At 49.9% G+C, this 17635-nt stretch overlaps 1 pseudogene; it reads right to left on the reverse strand.

The window, feature by feature from the left end:
- LOC129785005 (hydrocephalus-inducing protein homolog) overlaps positions 1–17635 on the reverse strand; it is a 79861-nt pseudogene that overhangs the window by 29505 nt on the left and 32721 nt on the right.

Genomic DNA, 17635 nt, shown 5'->3' on the forward strand with positions numbered 1-17635 from the left:
CAGCCCCTAAATAATGCGAATCTCCTCAACCTCCACCAGCCTGAAAAGGAAAAAGCTGGTCTTGGAAAGTGGGGCACCACCAACTGTCGGCCTGCTTTGTTTGGTGGAGGGAGAAGGTGATCCATGGAAAGGAAATCACTGCTCAAAGCACACCAAAACCCCCAAAGGCAGAGCTGGCAACACAAGTACTGAAGTGACTCCCCAAAGTGCATCCTGTTAGTTCACGGCACTCAGGGAAAAGGCAGCGCCAAAGCCAGTATCTGCCCCTTCCCATCAATAACCGAACCCACAGCGAGCGGAGGGATGGACCATAGCTCCCACTGGAGATGGCGCCTTCTGCCAAAAACCAAAGTGCTCTGCAGTCCCCTCTCATTTGGATGGGGACCAGCTGGGCACCTCAGCTGAGGTGGACGTTTGCAGGAACAAATATCGCTGTTATCTCCTGGCCCAACCTCTGCACCAACAGCAGTAGCACTTGCGTAACCTGCACATCTTGAAGACCACCTCCATCGGCTCAGAGCTGACACGTGGCACTGAGGAGTCGCTACCAGGCAATGACAAGACAGTGATGACTTGTCAAGGTAAGAGCAATGATTACAAATCCTTTTCCTCCCTTTCCTCTGGTTTCCATTTCCAAGGAGTCAGCTCCCACGTGTCTGTACTGTGACTTACAGCTAAGCTGTGGTGGGGAAGGTGCAGCAAAAAGCAAGGACTTTGTCCTTTGAGAGCCACCTGGGCTTCTACCACAGATGCTTCTGCTGACATACCATGTGTCTTTGCAAAAATAAATCAACTTTGAGATGCACTCAGGAAGTCAGAGTTACAGAACAGCTTGTTTCCCACAGGCTTGGACGGCTGCTCAAAACGTTCATGGTCACAGGCTGACTGCAAAACCGCTCCTCCTCTTTTCTCTTATTATTTTCATCAGCAAGTTAAGCTTATACAGGCCGAAATAGCCTGCTGCAGCTTCCACTGAGAGCAACCCCTGGCAGCTAACGGCCCGCTTACACAGCAAAGCTGCTGCACAAACCCTGCAAAGCCACCCTGCCCAGAGAGCCTTTCCAAGGCTATCGTCCCTCCAGCGGCCTCCTAACCTCCAGCCACTTGTTCCAAGGGTTTGATTCTTTCTATAGGGTGCTCCCAGGCACCACAGGTGATAGGTGAGAAGAGCAGCCGCCGCTTTTGGCCAGAAGGTCCGAGGCAGCAAGGTCCCAGCTCTGGTGGGGCCCCTCCAGCAGATTTACACGGCGCTGCAAGAAGGGTCTCTGTCCACGCTACAAGTTACGGGACTCTCACCGGGGAGAAGGTTGTGGAAGTCAGCCGCAGTGGATTTTTAGATTTTACATTTGATAGGAAAAAAGACTAACATTTGATGTGAAGACACCCGTACGCCAGGGGGGAAGACAGACATCAGCAAAACTATGAATGTGAAACCCATTGTTCCATAAATCATGGAATTAATGGAAATCTAAAGACTGATAATGCTGAACCAGCCAGGAGGGGAACGACTCCTGTAGTATCCCACTTACACCCAGTCCTAAGCAAACTGTAACATCAACACAGCCATTCAGGAAAGGTTTCCACTCAAGACTTGAGGCCAGGCTACACTCTGGGTCCGTACAGCGCTACACGGAGCACCAGGACTCAGCGGGCAGCCAGGCTGCTGGACCTCACCCTAATGCACTTCAGGAGCCCAAGAGCAGGTTAAGCTCGTTATGGAGACCTAGCCCAGTTGTAATGAAGCAGGAGCCCTGGGACATGCTCCAAAACCAGCTGGCACAGCTCAGGCGATCGGCTCCCGCTCTCTGCAATACCCCCGCTGCTCTGACACAGGCTCTTGGTCCCATCATGCTGCTCTCAGCTGCAGTGGTGTGAAACTGCAGCTGTGCTCACATGGGGGGCTCTCAGCCTCATTCGGGCTATAGGAGTAACCAAGAAGAGAACAAGATCCCCTTCCTTAAAAAAAAAAAATAATGGTTTCACCTACTATAAAAGAAAGAAGAGGCTCGGATTATTCTAGCGTTTGCAACAGGATGAGAAGGGATTTTGCATTGCTCAGGCAGCAGGCATTCTTCATCTCAGACCATGCAAATACTCAGTCAGGGCTCTGTTTCATTGAAGGACATGAGGTTTTGATTGCGCAAACACAAAAGCAAAAAGTTTTCTCCAAGTCTGCAATGAAACTCAAAAAGTTCGTTTAAAGCTGCCAGCCTTGCGTGCAGGCTCACAGACGATGCTGGGAGGGAGAGTCACACATGGTATAAATCCAGATTATATGAAGGGATTGGTCTTTCCGTGATTAAATGGGCTGAACTTGGCCTCCTTTCCATAGAGGACCTTTTCATTCTTCAATAGGTGAACTAATGCCCATGGTTAATCCCCATACGCTACGTGTAAGGCCTGCCCTTATATATAATAATCAGTACCCCTGAACACTGTAAGGACACTTATGAAGTGCCCTTAATTTATAGCCCTTGCAGCAGAGCTCAGCTTTAGGCAGGCTCTCGCCGCCTGCCAGGAGCTCACTGTTTAGAAACGCTTTTTGCAACAACCTCTCCCAGCCTCACTAGAAACCTCATGTCTTCCCTCTCGGCACATCAAGACGCTGACGCGGGTATCTGCCAAGTGACCTCATTCAGGGAGGAGGAGGAGGAGGAAGAGAGGTTCTCAGCTATTGCTTACCACCGGCTCAATGGCAAAAATATCACTGGAGAAAAGCATAGAGTCTTCTCGCACCTTTGCCCTCTGGTTCTGGAAGGCACGGGAGAGAAGGGAAAGGCGTTCTTGGAGCGTGGGGTCCATTGCACACTGCTTGAGAAAAGAATCCCTCTCATTCTCCTCCTGCTTCTGCAGCCTGAGACAGCACCTGCAGCCACGGGGAGACACAAACCAAGCAGATCATTTAATAAACAACATATTTGCAGAGACTGTCGCGTAAGCGCAGGAGCAGCCACGCACTGGGGGAGGAACAGCAGGAGCAGCTCAGCAAGGGGCTGACCCCAAGCCACGGGGTCCCAGGCAGATCAGGTTATCACTTGTTCGCTGGCACGGCAGGTAGTTTTACGCCACACTCACGAGCTAAGAGGAGGTTTTTGAAAGCTAGCAGCCCTCAGGAGAGCCTCCTGGCTCAAAGCTACTGCCACGACTAATGGACAACCCACCAACACCCTCAGATGGCTTTTCCTCCCGTAGAGGTGCTCGGGGAGATGGATGAAGATGAAGGAGCACACACTGCAGTGCTTCGCTGGCAAGGGGAGAGCAGCTGGGATTCAGCTGCAGGTTACCAGCATCACTCTTTTTTACCTTCCCTTTTGGACTGGCAGGGATAAGCAAACTAGATCTGCTCCACTGCCTACACTGCCATCCAGCAGAGGATCCCAGAGCATTTGAAAAGCCAACTCACGGACTTTCAGGCATTGCATCACTTCAGTGAAATTAATGGGTTTATATGCATGAAGACAGAGGCCCCGAGAGGTGAAGGGACTTTGCCTAGCATCACCCAATAACGAAGGCAGGACCAGCATCTCTGAATGCAAACCCTTACATCCAGCCTTGAACCACTTCAACATTTTTCTCTTTTTGGCCTTCTCCTCAGAGCTTTGACACAGGTCACCTCTCCCTCACTCGGTAGTTGTAGCAGCAATCATTCTAGTGTTTAAAGCTCGCAACCGAGAGGTGAGAAGGGAGCACTGCTGCAGAGCACTTGCTTCCCAGCTGGCACGTGGATGTGCCCCCTTCACGCTCCAGTCCCCTGGCCACCAAGGACCAGCAGGTGACTACTCGAGGGCAATGAGGGGAAGGCTCCATACACAGCACATCAGGGCAACGTGGTATAAACAGGACCGCAATCACCACCCAGCTAAATTCCAATACATTTAGAAAGGAAACACAGCCATGGACATTACTAGCAGCACGCAGACAGAGCCTCGGGCAAATGCTGTCACCAGTGCCAAAAATACTTTCTTTGGCTTGCTCCCTGTGGAGTGTCATGAGAAATGTTTTTCCACGGCTGACCTACAGCGCTGTGCATGAGGGGGGCTTCCAGGCACCGAGATGAGCAACCCTCAACTAAGCCTTCATCAACAGACAATAATTCCATTGTTGAATCCCAGAAAGTCCTGCAGGAGGGAGACAGAGCAAACCCCTGGGTAGACCTTGTGATGATCCAGGTCTTTTGGGGTGACAGCCAAGCGCAGGGTGCTGAACTGCCTCCTCCCATTGGAAAGGTCCTCTCTGCTCTGACATCTCAAAAGCTTCTGCTACAGCAGCACAGAGGCCTCGGAGCTATGACCACCCCTAAGACTGCAAGTAAGGAAGAACAAAGCACTCTGCTCAGAGTACAGAACACGAGCTGGCATAAGATCAAGTGCCATTGGAAAAAAATGGGTTGAAGTTAACTGTGGGGAAACCTGGTTGCTTCTGAGGGGAGAGAGGATCACTCAGGGTCCCATCTGAGATAGGCAGGTGGGAAGAGATGCTAAAAGAATGGCGCAGGGACGTACTAAGAGAAGGTCATGAGACTTTTTCTGTTAACACACTGATCTTGCACAGAAGTCACACACTGCGCAATTAAAAACAGAGAAGAGTGGAAAACTAGTTTTGGCCTTCAAGGCATTTCTGACCTAATTACACTGAACTTTATTTGCTCAGAAGCCCTCAAAAAGTTCTCCAGCTGAAGGCAGTTTCCTGACCAGCTCTGGGTTCAGACTAACTCCTATACACCTACAGCCATTCAACTCTGAGAAGGCACACAAGGACTCCCTAAATCACCCCAGCTTCTAAGTGTCTTTTCCAGTGCATCCCCTTGGGCTAGAAGTGTTTCCCTGCTGCCCCAAACGGAATTTCAAAGCTTCAGAGACACCCTGTGGAGAGCCTGCCCCACCTCTCAGCACCACGAAGACACAGGTGCTGACGCCCCAAGGCACTTCCAAGTCCTGTGCTGCCCTGCCTTCCCTGCAGAACCCTCCACCTCCGAACTCTCCGAGCCCCGGAGAAGGGGCAGGGATACCTCGCTGTGCTGGAAGCCGGGACAGCGCAAGGCAATTCAGCATCCTACAGCCGGATGGCCTCAACGTTCGGGGCCAGCAAAGCACCCTGCCCTGCGCACTACTGGACAAGAAGGCTGAAGAAGGTTGCCATCTTATCAAAGCTGGAGGGGAAGAAACTGCAGTGAATATCACAACAGGTACGCTGCCTGCAGCTGTTAGGTGCTACCGCTCAACGCAGTCCCAGGTAAGGAGCGCCGACACCTTCCTCAGCCTCACAGACCCTCTGCGAGCCCAGGGACCTGGCCTCACTGACTTAGGGCTCCCACAGATGGGAATTTGCTCTCCGAGGAAATGCAACCTTTCCTCCCCAAAACATGAGCTGGAACATGGATGGAACCGGAATGGGAAGCACTGAGCTCCATTACCCTGAAGCCCAGGGGGGGACACCCTGGTGTCGTGGATGGTTTACTTGTCCTACGCCATTCAAAAAAGCACCAACATCCCTCTGAGGCCGTACGTTAGTTTTACCCTTGGGCAGCGTGTCTTACTGAAATGAATCTTCCCAATGAACCTCAGCTTCTCCTGATCCTCCTCTTCTTGACTAACAAAAGCCTTCCACTGGAGTGGGCTATGACTTTACTCCGATTGTGGATGACCACGGATCTGTGGTTTGACAGCGTGATGTAGGTCTTCCCAGCTGTCAAGGAGTTCCTGTCTAGCCTGATGTTGACATCTTCAACTACTGCAAAATGAACTCCACGAAAACTATCATGATCTCGCTGTCTAAACCCATGGCCAGGTGGGTCTTGAAATAATGGGTATAGTTCTGATCTTAAAAACCAGGCTGAAGCCTTTGAAATTTCTGCCCTTCTCCGAAGTACAGAGCAGCTTCTATACGAAGACTGAACAGGATTCCTCAACCTAGAAACCACACAGGAGATAGGTAGGTTTGTAGAAGTATGAATGGCCTGGGAAAAAGTGAACAAGGAAAAAATTGTCACAATTTGTTGTAAAACAGGAACCCGAGGGCCTGAAATGGTATTAGTTAAAATGAGAGAAAAGTAGTTCTAATACTTTTCCTAGGAATATTCCTTCCTTTGGAACGTACTGCCATAGGTGCCTACAGGCGCTCATCGCTATAAATCCACAAAGCAACTGGACAAAGGCTTGGAAGGTAAAACCATCAGAAGCGATTAAACAAAGACGTGAATAAAGCCTCCAGCACAGAAAAATGCTGCCTCCAAGGCCCACGAGGGAGAAAGCATATGCACTGCCTGCTTCTACACGCTTTGCTAAGCATCCCCTACCGCTGCTCTCCTGGAGAGCACTTACACTCCCGGCTGCAGGCACCGAGGACGCTTCTGAAGGCTGGAGGGCTTTGCCGGAGCACCTTCTACCACAGAGAGAAGGATCTGGCATCGTGCTGACTGTGTAAACCCACAAACCTCCCGGTACAGACGAGAGCGTGCAGACGCCAGCGAGTCAGGAGGGAGCAGCAGGTCTTTCTGCCAGGCAGATAAACTGACACAGCAGAGCTGTCAGGGTTGGCCCAGGGCAGCTGCAGGCTTCATGGCCTGGGTGCCAAATTAGATGTGACATTTATTTAAGACTCTTGATGGTTTAATATATAAGTCTGGAGGAAAAGAAAAAAACAACAACAAAACAATCTCTGTACTGTACCAGCAATGTAGCCCTAGGTATTTCACCTGATGGGGTAATGTCCGTGGGTCTGTGCTTTGGGATGCTTTGCTGCCATGAAAGCACATTTACTGAATCCAGACGTACCTGCCCTATCGTTACTTACACAACACGATGATCTTATTACAGGCTGTCAGCTCTCTCATTCTTACATGCTTTTGACGTATTTCCCAGAGACAGCAGGACACAGCTCACTCTGCAACCTGAACAAAGCAACACCTGAACTTGAAATTAAAAGAGAGGCTTCTTACACAGCAGTAGAGCAGGTGCTTTGGGCTGTGCACTCCTGAGCGATGCTCTCTGAGACAGCGGGAACACCACCGTGTTTTATTCCAGCATCCATCTGCATGGCTATGGCCACCGGTATCTCAGCACATCATGGTAACTTTTAACTATCTGAAAGTAAGAAACCCAGCACTGGGTCATCCTCTGGGGGGCCTGTTGTGCAGGAGGAGAGGGAATTTACAGAAGAGCTAAAATATCTTTCCGAATATTAAGCAAACCCTTGAACAAGATTTCAAAACAAATTTCAGGTTTTATGAAGAATGCGTTCCCAGCATTCAACAGCCAGTACCTTCCTCCATCGATTACTGCTCTAAATATTAGGAAGCTGGTAGCCAGATGGATTAGACTGAAGAGAAACAAAACAGCACTCTGCTGCCTTTCGTCCTCACCGTAATATTCTCCCTCTATCCCTGTAACTCCCTCCTCGCTGAATTTGGATTTTAAACCTTTTTAGGAGTGCATGACAGTCAGGTTCAGAATATTTGGGTAACAGGGAAAGCAAGTTTAAGTTAATTTGCCCAGTTTGTCAGAAAACTATGCCTGGCTCTCACCTCTTCTAAAAGAGACAGGTCCTGCTGCTTTTTCACTGAAAATACAAGCAAGCAACGAAAGCCGAGCTCTTCACTCAGAAGTGTCATTGTACCTCCACATCGACCCTTTGAGCAGTTCTTTTGCTCCTGCTACTATCACGATACCCAGCTGCCTCACCATCACCAGCATATTCTGGTTTTTCAAACAGCATGCAAAGGTCTGCTGGTACCACTTCACCACCGGAGAAGGGAGTCACTTCACCAGGCTAACGATCTCTGGAAAGCGAGAGGAGTCCCCTGCGGCTGGATCCAGCCCTCCCCACCATATGCTTTTGGCTGCACCTCCCACAGAGCTACCTCGGTCAGAGTCAGGAGCGCTGCTCTGAGCTGTTTTGCTGTCAGGAAGCTAATGGCATCACCTACAAAGTGTGCTGGGTCTCTGACAAAGGCCACCTGTCAGTCCCCACGCTCCTATTTCCAGCACTAGAGCAAAACACAGGGCAGCGACAGTCATTTTTAAGTGCTTCTCTGAGGCAGTGCTCATGAGCTACCTTCAGACATCATTAAAACCATCGTGCTAGTTACTCCAGCCCTAGGAGCAGCTTGTTTATAAACCTCACCATTAAATAACTGCTGCCAGCACAGGGGTTTCTACAGGACCATTGCCCAGGCTACAACAAAGCTCAGGGCACCCTAATCATCACTGCTGCCACAGCTGATGCTGTCAACAGCTAAAGCCCCCAGCAAAGCCCCCTCTGAGCCCATGCAGCCCATCGCAAGGAAAGGATCTGCTACCCCAGAGCACTGCAAGCCACCGTGAGACAACAGATGGGCAGGAAAAGGGAGATGGAGAGCAATGACCAGCCACAGCGTCTACGGGACAGGTCGCAGGCTCTTCAGACGGCTCTCCTGCACTTAGGAGTCACCTTGCTTTCCACCAGGCTCCTTGTTGTGCATCCTCCTGTAATGGAGCACCCAAAGGATTCCCCATTACCTCCTCCGCACCGTGCTTAGGAAGGGCTGTTGGCTTTCTTACGGGATGGAATACTCCAGCGCAGGAATATCTGGGAGCCAGCACAGAGCCTTTGTGCTGCCCAGTGTGAAGGAGCCTCGCAGAATGGACTGAAAGGACAATGAAACTGTTGGATAACACAAGACAGCGCTGCCGCATATCCAGGATGCCGTGGGCTATATATAATCATTATTGGTACTACAGCCATGATACGCTGGGGTTGCTGATCACTGAAACATTGCTTTTGGCCCACGGGGAAAGACAGGGCAGGAACCTTCCTTCTGATTGCCTGGCAAAGACATGCTTAATACGCCACTTCATAAATCAATCACCCTTCAAGCTACTCTTCTGCTTCTCAGCAAACGCTGATTGATCCACCAGGAAAGGAGACTAATGAATGGTCAGTTCTGCCCCGAAACGCATCGAGGGTTCATGGCACCTAAGAACATACTAGTGATTTCCACTGATGATAGAAGAGACAAGCTGCAGTCCAGGATGCCCTGCAAAGAGATGAAAACTACATTCTCCCAGAAATCCTTCACAGGCTAAGAACGGGATAGGCGGCGTCACATGGAAGTCTGCTTCTGGGGATGAACAAAAGAGCCAAAAGGAGACTTTTAACTCCAAATAACCCTCCGAGCACCCACCCCCAAGCCGTGCTCATGCAGTCAACGCCACGGGTTGCTTTAGCAGCATTGTTGTCAGAAGGGGTGTTACATAGTTTGGGAGATATAAAGCCATGACTAACAAAAAAAAAAAAAACGATCAAGCAAATGAAGCACAAACTTAATTCCTCTTCTTCTACCCTCAAAGCGACAGACCATCGGCTTTGAAACAGAAGGCCCTAGAGAGGGGCGAAGGCCATACTCTGTTTGCAAGAAATTTAACAACCTTATCTAAAACAGTATATATAAAGAAAAATCATTGTTACAGGCAGTTGTGGAAAAGGGGAACAAAGACAGGAAACAGTTGTTAACTGTTAGCTGATCTGACATAAAGGAACACTTTGGAGAGCAATTATACTCACCCATCAATCTAATTGATTTGAACCATAAAAGCCTATATAACCAATTATTTGTATAACGTATTAGTTACCAATCCTCAGTTCGTTGCAGCACTGCTACGATTAAGATGCAAAGTCAACATATAATTGCCTCAACTCCTATTTACACCTTTTTTTGCCTACAGTATATGCCACCCTGCACTCGCTTTGAAGCAGACGTACAAGAACATAAAAGTCCAACAGAAACTAGCCAATCCTGCTGGGAATTCTCACAAGTGAAGGAAGAAAAGCACAACATGCACCCACGACCTGAGGCAAGCAGAAAGGAAAATCCCTTTGCAAAGTTCTTAAATGCCTGGCAGTCCAAGGAAAAGCTGGAGCAGCCTCTTGTAATAACCACGGCGTCAGAGCCTGGCTTACACCTTAGGATAACACAGGAAACAAGATCTTTAAAAATCACCAAACAAAACAAGTTTGTCTGCATCTGCTAGCACTAAACACAAACGGAAATAATTACATCAGTTCACGCACTACAGTAAAGCTTTGGAGCCAAGAGAGGCTGCTGCTTAGGGAAGCAGAAGGTTTCCCCACCTCCCAGCACTGGTAAGAAGCCACTACCAGCCTGCCTGGTGTTGAAGGATCGGAGAATTGCACGGCGATGAAGAGCTACAGACCTGACCAGCAGTGGCACACAGCGGTGGCCACCAGAAGCTATGGGGCTGTTGCCGTGAATTTAGCTCGATAGGAACCGAACACACTGCGACATCAGAGCCGCTGTGAACGCTCACACCAGACCAAGGTTAAAACCAGAAATGGTTTTGGCATTCCCACCCTGGTACCCTGCACGACACAGGCACAGCTCAGGTCAAGATGCAGCGAGGCAGAGGGTTTGCTCAGGCAAGTCCTGAGCCTCCTCCGCTCCGGCTGGAGTCGGCACAAACCGCGAGGGCTCAGCAACCTGAGTGATCTCAGGAACGTGAAACGCAACACAGCAAGGGCTGAACCTCAGCTAAACCCTGCTGCCTATCCACATCCATCCGTGGGTTTGCAGAGAGAAAAGACAAAGAAAAAGGCTTGATCTAGAGGCTAAGTCAATAGGATTTTCATTTTGTTTTCAAACAAGTTCCTGGAAGCTACTGATGGTAGTGCCAGCCTGGCAAGATGACAAGACCTTCGGTAGAAAGGGGGTTCTTAAAGGAAAGAGAAGAGAGGCATGCAGAGGTGGTTGTCTTCTCCAAAGTCTGCACAAAACCACAGACTAATATCACAGCAAGGTAATGTTTTACTCTTGCGAGTAGCTGAGATGCCCAGAGGTGATGGCACATCCGTGCTGCCGTTACTCGTTCAGCCTCAAACATCAATAAACACGTAGGGCTGGGATTTAATGAGCTTCCTGCGTGTGTACAGTGGCCACTAACACACCGCCAAGCCCTTGCAGAGGTGGCCTCATTTACCAACGTAAGCTGATTCAGCTAAGCCCAGCATCAATTTCAGCTGAAGAAAGGGATTCAGCACCCCAACACACCGACATTCCCGGCTGGGAACCCCATGCTGATCTGTGCAGGAGCTGAGCAGTCAGCAACGCCCCTGACAATTCCCCTCGGCCCATTTGCAACGCGATGCAGCCCCTACCACAGTTTCCCACCGCGGCCGAGATGCACAGGCTGTGCTTGCCCTGCTGCCAGCCGAGCACACCCGGTTCTGTAGTTACCGTCATCTTCACCAAACCCAAATGGCTCTAACACACCACACCAAACTCTCTGTCGTGCCACAGGTGACTGAAGAGCTCCACATCAGCTCCCTAATTAATCGTGTTTCATATGCCTTGATTTTTCCTGTGATCTCATGCCTCATTTTCCCCCATTTGTGATGAAACCTCGGTGCTTTCTCAAGCTGGCGGTTATCACTCATAGCTCCAGAGGCTGCTGCAGCACAGAGAAGCTGCCTGTGGTTAGGCCGAGAAGGGCAGAGGCACCTCAGGGCAGTGGCTCAGGCCGTCCTGCGTAGGGCAGAAGACCCAGATCCTCTTCTGACATCCCCTGCCACCCTGAGCATTGCTGCCGCACTAAATACAGTGATCCCCAGCCAGTTCTTCCAGATCTACCCAAGAAATTCTTTTGTTATTATTTTTTATGCTTACGTTGCCCTAAGGAGATCTTGTCTATCGTGCAAGTGTTGGTGCTGGCTTAGAGGAAGGGGAAGATCTGAGGCCAGCTCATCACGCTTACTGACCAACCCAAACCACACATCCCAGTAGCTCTCCGGTGCTCAGTACCAAACCCCCCTGCAGCAGCCCCCTGAGTGCGGGCAGCCTAAGCAGCAGCTGCTGGCCAGCCTTCGGGACTGGGGGGCTGGCGGGAGCCTGCCAGGGAGGAGACGGCTCCGGCAGGGCTTGCTTCTCCACGCTGCAGGCTGGAATCACCACCCCTGACGCGTTTGACAAACACACAGATGTGGTGCTTCGGGACACAGTTTAGTGGTGGGCTTGGCAATCCGGGGTTAAGTTGGACTTGGTCATCTTCAAGGTCTTTTCCAACCTCCATCATTCTATGATTCTACGAGGCTGCTGGCATTTGCCCCACGCCTAGCAAGCAGCAATGGGGAGGAAACGGTGCTGGGGACCCCCTGCTTCCAGGGCCAGGCAGCAAAGCTCAGCGGCGGGGGAACAAGGCAGCCAGACCCCTCCCTGACCCAGGGCAAGGCAAGCTCTGCTCCACATCCAGCTCCCAGTGTGCTGCACTGAAGAAGCCTATTTAGCTGCTCCCTCCTGCCATATAGGAATAACCTGAATCTGGCACAGAGCAAGTTTTGCTGCCCAGGGCTCAGGAGGGGAGACATGACTTCACCCACTTCCTACAGGGACAGGAACTGAGCTCACTCTGATTAACAACCACGGAGCCAGAATCAGACCCTGCTCGCACTTTCTACCTGCCCTTGAAGTAAGCAATTGAGGAGCCGAGGCTGAACTCTCCCATCTGTGCCCTGGGTGTGCAGAACCACAAAGGATGCTCTGAGCCTGGGTCTGCCATCCACAGCAAACAAGCCAAGATTTGCTTTAGCACAGCTCCTGCTCAGCAGCTGTCAGCCCTCCTGCAAGCTGTGTGGGAAGTTGAGGGAAAACAGGGTATTCATCTGCCAAACACCTAGACGGTTCCTCAGCAGGCTTTTAGCACAAGGCTGGAGGCTTCCAGCAGGACTAAAACCACCGAGAACTACTCCTGAGCCACACACGTTACCTCTCTTCTGGGGAAACCGCTTTTTGGGGCTCTGAACCAAGGGGAGACAGAAGAGTAATGGAATAGGCAGTTCTGCTTGAGGGCTGCCTCCTCTTGGGTGTGCTGTCTCCTAAAATACTCCTATGGGTATGGGTTCTGATCTCCCCCCTCAAAGAGGGTGAGATCCTGCCCCAGGCTTTTGCTTCTGCATTAGACTCACAGAGCTACTGAAAGAGAGCCATCCGCATCACTACTTTTATTACTGACAGCAATAAAAGCATCTCAATACATAGCGTCCGTCGGCCACGCACAAGCTCAGTGGTGCTTTGCTAATTACTGAAGTTTTCTGTGCTGACAAAGAGATGCCAAGGGATGCAGCAACCGATGGGGAAAAACTGCACAGAGGAATTTCAATACCGCACCACAGATCCCCTGGGCTAGAAGCGTGTTGTAGCGCCTTGCCACAAGGGCCAGTGGGCACTGGAGGCACCCACATACAGGCACAGGATCTGGTCCTACACCTTGAAGACCACCCATCATACTATACTAGTACTCGTTGGAGACAGGAGCCTAATGTGAGTCAGCATTTAGGGAGCTCTGAGTAGAGAAGCAATTCTCCTTCCACAACTCCAAGCATCTCGCCGGCACCTCCTGTCTCTGGCAGCCTTCTTCACCTGCATGGAGCACCTGCCGTAGACGTTATTGTTTTGGATGGCATTGGACTGGTGGATTTGCTTTGCACCTCTGGCACACCTCTGGGAACCCGTCATGCATCTCCTCAGCCACGTGTCCCTGAGCAAAGCTCACCTTCCCACACCAAGCTGGTGCTACGCTGCCAGGTTGCAATAAATGTTGTTACTGCAGCAAACTGGGTTTGGTGTACAATCAGCAGCACTCAGGGCAAGCAGCTTGGGCATCATCTCACTTGAGCAGGACTTGACAGCTGAAAGAATATCGAAACTTTATGAATACTGGATTGGTTGAGACTAGGACTTACCTCCATAAACTTATTTTCCCACATCCACACGGTCCACACAGGGTGGGCTGAACGTCATCTGGGAAAGGCCAAGTGACCAACAGGACTTTCAGTGGTATTGAAACCTTTTCCAAAGCTGTACGAGTGCTTCGCACGCAGGTTTCAGAAACCCTTTCAAGTACCATAATCTGATGTTAAGGTGCTGGACAGGGATATGCTGGAGCCCAGAACATCCCAAGTCACCCTCATTTCAGTATGAGCTGCGATTTTTCACACCCAGACACATGTACACAGGCGAAAAGGAGGAGTTTAGGCATGTAAACCACTGAAGGACAAGTTTTCATTGTAAATCATTACGCTCATAGCAGCAAACATTTTCTCCACACTCATCCATAAATTTGTAGCAACAGAACCGCCACCACACACACAGTCTATCCAGGGGACAGTACCTGTGCTCCTAACCAGCCCAAAAGACACACAATTTAAATCAACCAAATCATACGCTAAGGGAAAAATTGTGACTTGTTCACATGGAAGAGCTCCATGCTTGCTTAAGCAATGCTAGGGACAGATCTGACCCAGCTTCAGCAGAAATTTAAGCAACGTTCACCTGATCCTGCGTAAGTCACCCTAAGAAGGGTGTGATCCATTGAGAACGACTGCTGCCTGCGAGCAAGTCAGTACTGATACACAGCCAAGCGAGGGAAACGCCTCCCAACACCTTAAACTGCTGTTTTGCTCTTAGCACTTCTGTTTCTTAATAAACACTCTGTTGGTGGCTCTGAAAGAGCAACCCGGCTGCTTTCTGTACGCGCGTCACAGGGAGCCTGCCGTGGTGCCGGACACATTAGCCAGGGCTCGCCACGCGAGGTCAGGGAACGCTGTCTGGTGCTCTGCACTACTCCTGCAATAAGCTCTGCACCACACCTCGAAAGACTGATTGATTACACGTTTCTGCTTCACTTTAGCAATTCATCTCAGCAGCCTTTCACTTACCTGTACGCTTCAAAGCTAGAGAGATAATCCCTTCATTATCCCCTTGCTCTCCTTCGCAATTCGTAGTTTATTTCAAAATAACTGCAACATTGTACTGGCAGGCAGGAATGAAATCCTGGGTTCATCTCCCAGGGAGCTGCACGTGTTCCTGGGAAAACACCCATCTCGGAGCCAGCAGAGAGTTTATCCCCGTGGCCTACCCACACAAATGACTTTTGCAAAGATTGACTATGGGGGAACCAGCTGTTTCAGTAAGAACAAGACTCTCAGGTTTTTCAAAGCAAGCCACGAAGATCCTGGCCCTAATTATTCGCTCACTCTGTTCCGTCACAAAGTATAAACCCTACGGCCCTAATCTCCACTGTCACTGCTCATCTGCCCCAGAGAAATTCTAGCCCTCTGAATTTTATCCTATAGATTCTGTATAGGCATACAAATAAGGCACGTTTTTGTGCTTCCCTAGCTGATATTTCAGTCACCCGTCCTAGAAACTGTTACCCAAAACAATAAGCTCCTCTGAGTGAGCATCAACCATTCTCCGTGAATATGTCAATAACTGGAAAACATTAGACAAAGCTGAAATAAGTCGTGAGGCTACATAAGTGTTTGGAAGATACAGGAGCATTTGTAACTTCCACAAACCCAAGACAACTAAAATGCTCTTTGCCGGGCTAAAGCAGCACACAGTATCCCCTCGGTTAGGACACCACACTTCCAAGGACCAACGCTGAGGAACAGGGACAAACCAAACCTCCCTCTCAGGCGAGAGGAAACACACGCCAAGTGCCTTCACGCAACTGAGGAAGCGCCTCGTTCGGCACCACAACATACCCCTGCTGAGCCAAGGCCGACAGAAGCATTCTAACATGGTGCCTTTTCCTAAAGATATTCCCCGCTTACTCTTCAGTGAAGCGTAAAGCTGATGGTGTTTCTGTGGCCTGACCTCAGCTTCTCCTAGCCTAATATAAATGTTACACCTATCTCGGGAGGCAGCGAGCTCTTCCTGCCAAATCCCAAGAGCCCTCAAGTCCTGGCTGCATTAGTCCTGATGTCGTGAGCTGTGGGAGAAGGCAAAAAGAAAGAACAAGGCTCTGCGGCAAAACAACGTAGAAGCAGTGCAGGGGACAGATGTGTAAGAGACAGCGGCATTGGAGCGAGTCTGACAGAGGCACGCATTCCCACGTCGCGCTTCAAACATAGCACCGCCAAGGAATGAAGCTTCACACGTGCATATGCACACCGTAACGGAGAATCAAGGTTCCTCCCGCCTCCGACTCAGCAACTCCCAGCAAAACCCGATTCCAAAAAACCTCATTCCTGCTTGAGGGGATGCACTTTAAAAGCCCCCTAAACACCAACTATTTGTCACTTTTCTTTGAGGCAAAGCCGGGACAGGGGAGATACACCTGGAGAGGCAATTAAGGTGACCGGGACAACAGGGAATGATGGCAGATGGCAGTCATGGGGGGTGCTGGGTGGAGAGCACCCAGCCGACACCAGCATCCCCCAGGGAGAGACCGGCACACAGCCACACAGAACGAGGGCACACGCAGCCTTTGCCCCTTACCTGCTCACTTAAGCACCGAAACATACAGAGGTTTTGAAAGAAAAGGTTTTAGAAGTAGTCTGCAAAGCAAGCTTAACATTTTTCTGCTTTGAAAGGTCTCTGTTTTGAAGGACGCAGAGACTGGGCACCATGCAGTGCCCAGACCTTACCTGTGTCATAGTGAACTGTCAGGGGCCTGGAATAATCACCAGTCTTCTCTGGGTGGAAGTCCACCGTTACTTGCATGGCATCGCCAATCCCAAGAGTCCCAGCAGAGGGATCAACAGAGAAAGGGCTGCAACACGGAGAGGCACATCAGGATTATTGTGGGACCTTTGGGGACTACGTTCCTTCTGCCGTCCAGCTCACTCCAGCTCACCTGTATTAGCAAGGGGCCAAGAAACCACAGTCAGCAGCAGAAAAAGAGAACATACAGGGCCAGGAACTGAGCCACCGACCCAACTCCTGAAGAGCTCCAGCCCTCAGAAGATCCTAAGCGATAAAATGACCTCGTCTCCCCCATACCCTGCATCCAGTTTTCTGCAGCAAGGCTCAAGAGTCTGACTGCTAGCGATACGATCGGAGGAGGGTTTTTGAAGGGCACGGAGATGGCAAGAGTTATTTGCATGCACAACTTGACACTGAGTTCCTCAGGAATCCGTCTTTTCCTGCCACCTATAAACCTCAAGAGATGCAAATGTCAAGGCAATACCTGCCCCAGTGAGATTACAGCCTGGAAATCAGACAGGGAGAACAGAAGTTTATTCTTGAATGACCGGAGAATAATTAGACTTTAATGGCAGAATTAATCTATCTTTCTTTTTTTTTTTTTTTACCTTGAAAGCATCCTGGTTTTGCCTCAGAAAGGGCACATTTTATCAGCATTTCAATGAAAGCTGTTCTAAGCAAAGAAAAATCTGTACGAGTGCAAAGGCAGATTAGAGTGATACAGAAACAAGAAAACAAGACACAAAAGGAGTATCCCATTTACAGCCTGAACAATTAAATCTCTAGCTAAATGAAGCACCGCTAGCAGGAGCATATCAAGGCACCTTCAACAGGAGGTTTTCTGCGTATTCACAAGCAATGCAGTCTGGGGCTCTGGGTTGTAATCCAGGCTTGGTAACTGTTTGCTTGGCCTACTAGAGAAATTCTGTGCAATGTGTGGGAAATAGTATGAAAATGTGCCGGTGTACTTTAGATTTAACAAGAGCAATTATGATTTGTCGCCAGGTAAACAGCTCTCAGCTGACAGACACATAATTCAGTCCTTTAATGCTCAGGGAAAAGTCAGATGCAACATGTTTCTGCATAACAGCAGCTGGGCTTTGTGGCTCTTGTACAGCCTCACTTAGAAAGCAAAAGTTATTGGATTTAGTGCTTTGC

Source organism: Falco peregrinus, chromosome 8, assembly GCF_023634155.1.
Source record: "Falco peregrinus isolate bFalPer1 chromosome 8, bFalPer1.pri, whole genome shotgun sequence".
Lineage (NCBI taxonomy): Eukaryota > Metazoa > Chordata > Aves > Falconiformes > Falconidae > Falco > Falco peregrinus.